Genomic DNA, 4612 nt, shown 5'->3' with positions numbered 1-4612 from the left:
AATTATGTTGCACGAAGCACAATTTCACATCATTCTGGGTCCATTTGTGTGAAAACAAGGTCCAATCAGGCTGAAACGTTACAAGAAGGTAGAATCTATTGAGTTGTAAGTGATCTGAACGTTTCATGGTGATTGTACATTCCTATAGGGGGTCAAACCATGTCCCAAAGGTCACCGGGCCTGGTGTCTCTTTAAAGAAGTAGTCCAGTTACACCTTTGAGTGCCTATAACTTGGTTTCTGAATGTCCTAGAGAGATCAGGTTTGTTTTAGTGTACTCCAATCAACAGCCCCTACAACCTCAAAAAGGAATGGAGTCATTAGCACTTATGGTTTGTAAATGGCACCCAGAATTATGTTGCACAAAGCACAATTTCACATCATTCTGGGTCCATTTGTGTGAAAACAAGGTCCAATCAGGCTGAAACGTTACAAGAAGGTAGAATCTATTGAGTTGTAAGTGATCTGAACGTTTCATGATGATCGCACATTCCTATTGGGGGTCAAACCATGTCCCAAAGGCCACCGGGCCTGGTGTCACTTTAAAGAAGTAGTCCAGTTACACCTTTGTGGGCTTATAACTTGGCTTCTGAATATCCTAGAGAGGTCAGGTTTGTTTTAGAGTACTCCAGTTAGCAGCCCCCATTACCACAAAAAGGAATGGAGTGATTAGCACTTATGGTTTTTAAATGGCACCCAGAATTATGTTGCACGAAGCACAATTTCACATCATTCTGGGTTCATTTGTGTGAAAACAAGGTCCAATCAGGCTGAAACGTTACAGGAAGGTAGAATCTATTGAGTTGTAAGTAATCTGAACGTTTCATGATGATAGCACTTTCCTAAGGGGGTCAAACCATGTCCCAAAGGTCACCGGATCTGGTGTCAATTTAAAGAAGTAGTCCAGTTACACATTTGTGGGCTTATAACTTGGCTTCTGAATGTCCTGGAGAGATCAGGTTTGTTTTAATGTACTCCAATCAACAGCCCCTACAACCACAAAAACGAATGGAGTCATTAGCACTTATGGTTTGTAAATGGCACCCAGAATTATGTTGCACGAAGCACAATTTCACATCATTCTGGGTCCATTTGTGTGAAAACAAGGTCCAATCAGGCTGAAACCTTACAAGAAGGTAGAATCTATTGAGTTGTAAGTGATCTGAACGTTTCATGATGATTGCACATTCCTATAGGCGGTCAAACCATGTCCCAAAGGTCACCGGGCCTGGTGTCTCTTTAAAGAAGTAGTCCAGTTACACCTTTGAGTGCCTATAACTTGGTTTCTGAATGTCCTAGAGAGATCAGGTTTGTTTTAGTGTACTCCAATCAACAGCCCCTACAACCTCAAAAAGGAATGGAGTCATTAGCACTTATGGTTTTTAAATGGCACCCAGAATTATGTTGCACGAAGCACAATTTCACATCATTCTGGGTCCATTTGTGTGAAAACAAGGTCCAATCAGGCTGAAACATTACAAGAAGTTAGAATCTATTGAGTTGTAAGTGATCTGAACGTTTCATGATGATCGCACATTCCTATTGGGGGTCAAACCATGTCCCAAAGGTCACCGGGCCTGGTGTCACTTTAAAGAAGTAGTCCAGTTACACCTTTGTGGGCTTATAACTTGGTTTCTGAATATCCTAGAGAGGTCAGGTTTGTTTTAATGTACTCCAACCAACAGCCCCTACAACCACAAAAAGGAATGGAGTCATTAGCACATTCGTTTTTGTGGTTGTAGGGGCTGTTGATTGGAGTACATTAAAACAAACCTGATCTCTCCAGGACATTCAGAAGCCAAGTTATAAGCCCACAAATGTGTAACTGGACTACTTCTTTAAATTGACACCAGATCCGGTGACCTTTGGGACATGGTTTGATCCCCTTAGGAAAGTACTATCATCATGAAACGTTGAGATCACTTACAACTCAATAGATTCTACCTTCCTGTAACGTTTCAGCCTGATTGGACCTTGTTTTCACACAAATGAACCCAGAATGATGTGAAATTATGCTTCGTGCAACATAATTCTGGGTGCCATTTAAAAACCATAAGTGCTAATGACTCCATTCCTTTTAGTGGTAAAGGGGGCTGTTAATTGGAGTACTGTAAAACAAACCTGATATCTGTAGGACATTCAGAAGCCAAGTTATAAGCCCACAAATGTGTAATTGGACTACTTCATTAAAGTGACACCAGGCCCGGTGACCTTTGGGACATGGTTTTACCCCCTATAGGAATGTGCGATCATCATGAAACGTTCAGATCACTTACAACTCAATAGATTCTACCTTCTTGTAACGTTTCAGCCTGATTGGACCTTGTTTTCACACAAATGAACCCAGAATGATGTGAAATTGTGCTTCGTGCAACATAATTCTGGGTGCCATTTAAAAACCATAAGTCCTAATAACTCCATTCCTTTTAGTGGTAATGGGGGCTGCTGATTGGAGTACTCTAAAACAAACCTGACCTCTCTAGGATATTCAGAAGCCAAGTTATAAGCCCACAAAGGTGTAACTGGACTACTTCTTTAAAGTGACACCAGGCCCGGTGACCTTTGGGACATGGTTTGACCCCCTATAGGAATGTGCGATCATCATGAAATGTTCAGATCACTTACAACTCAATAGATTCTACCTTCTTGTAACGTTTCAGCCTGATAGGACCTTGTTTTCACACAAATGGACCCAGAATGATGTGAAATTGTGCTTCGTGCAACATAATTCTGGGTGCCATTTACAAACCATAAGTGCTAAAGACTTCATTCCTTTTTGTGGTTGTAGGGGCTGTTGGTTGGAGTACATTAAAACAAACTTGATCTCTCTAGGACATTCAGAAGCCAAGTTATAAGCCCACAAATGTGTAACTGGACTACTTCTTTAAATTGACACCAGATCCGGTGACGTTTGGGACATGGTTTGACCCCCTTAGGAAAGTGCTATCATCATGAAACGTTCAGATCACTTACAACTCAATAGATTCTACCTTCCTGTAAAGTTTCAGCCTGATTGGACCTTGTTTTCACACAAATGAACCCAGTATGATGTGAAATTGTGCTTCGTGCAACATAATTCTGGGTGCCATTTAAAAACCATAAGTGCTAATGACTCCATTTCTTTTTGTGGTTGTAGGGGCTGTTGATTGGAGTATACTAAAACAAACCTGATCTCTCTAGGACATTCAGAAGCCAAGTTATAAGCCCACAAATGTGTAACTGGACTACTTCTTTAAATTGACACCAGATCCGGTGACCTTTGGGACATGGTTTGATCCCTTTAGGAAAGTTCTATCATCATGAAACGTTGAGATCACTTACAACTCAATAGATTCTGCCTTCCTGTAATGTTTCAGCCTGATTGGACCTTGTTTTCACACAAATGAACCCAGAATGATGTGAAATTGTGCTTCGTGCAACATAATTCTGGGTGCCATTTAAAAACCATAAGTGCTAATGACTCCATTCCTTTTAGTGGTAATGGGGGCTGTTAATTGGAGTACTCTAAAACAAACCTGACCTCTCTAGGATATTCAGAAGCCAAGTTATAAGCCCACAAATGTGTAACTGGACTACTTCTTTAAATTGACACCAGATCCGGTGACCTTTGGGACATGGTTTGTCCCCCTTAGGAAAGTGCTATCATCATGAAACGTTCAGATCACTTACAATTCAATAGATTCTAACTTCATGTAACGTTTCAGCCTGCTTGGACCTTGGTTTCACACAAATGGACCCAGAATGATGTGAAATTGTGCTTCATGCAACATAATTCTGGGTGCAATTTACAAACCATAAGTGCTAATGACTCCATTCCTTTTGGTGGTTGTAGGGGCTGTTGATTGGAGTACATTAAAACAAACTTGATCTCTCTAGGACATTCAGAAGCCAAGTTATAAGCCCACAAATGTGTAACTGGACTACTTCTTTAAATTGACACCAGATCCGGTGACCTTCGGGACATGGTTTGATCCCCTTAGGAAAGTTCTATCATCATGAAACGTTGAGATCACTTACAACTCAATAGGTTCTACCTTCCTGTAATGTTTCAGCCTGATTGGACCTTGTTTTCACACAAATGAACCCAGAATGATGTGAAATTGTGCTTCGTGCAACATAATTCTGGGTGCCATTTAAAAACCATAAGTGCTAATGACTCCATTCCTTTTTGTGGTTGTAGGGGCTGTTGATTGGAGTATACTAAAACAAACCTGATCTCTCTAGGACATTCAGAAGCCAAGTTATAAGCCCACAAAGATGTAACTGGACTACTTCTTTAAATTGACACCAGATCCGGTGACCTTTGGGACATGGTTTGACCCCCTATAGGAATGTGCGATCATCATGAAACGTTCAGATCACTTACAACTCAATAGATTCTACCTTCTTGTAACGTTTCAGCCTGATTGGACCTTGTTTTCACACAAATGAACCCAGAATGATGTGAAATTGTGCTTCGTGCAACATAATTCTGGGTGCCATTTCAAAACCAGAAGTGCTAATGACTCCATTCCTTTTAGTGGTAAAGGGGGCTGTTAATTGGAGTACTCTAAAACAAACCTGATCTCTCTAGGACATTCAGAAGCCAAGTTATAAGCCCAAAAATGTGTAACT

This window comes from Nothobranchius furzeri, chromosome 8 (assembly GCF_043380555.1).
Source record: "Nothobranchius furzeri strain GRZ-AD chromosome 8, NfurGRZ-RIMD1, whole genome shotgun sequence".
NCBI lineage: Eukaryota > Metazoa > Chordata > Actinopteri > Cyprinodontiformes > Nothobranchiidae > Nothobranchius > Nothobranchius furzeri.
The sequence above is the reverse complement of the archived record's forward strand: the minus strand, read 5'-3'. Positions refer to the sequence as shown.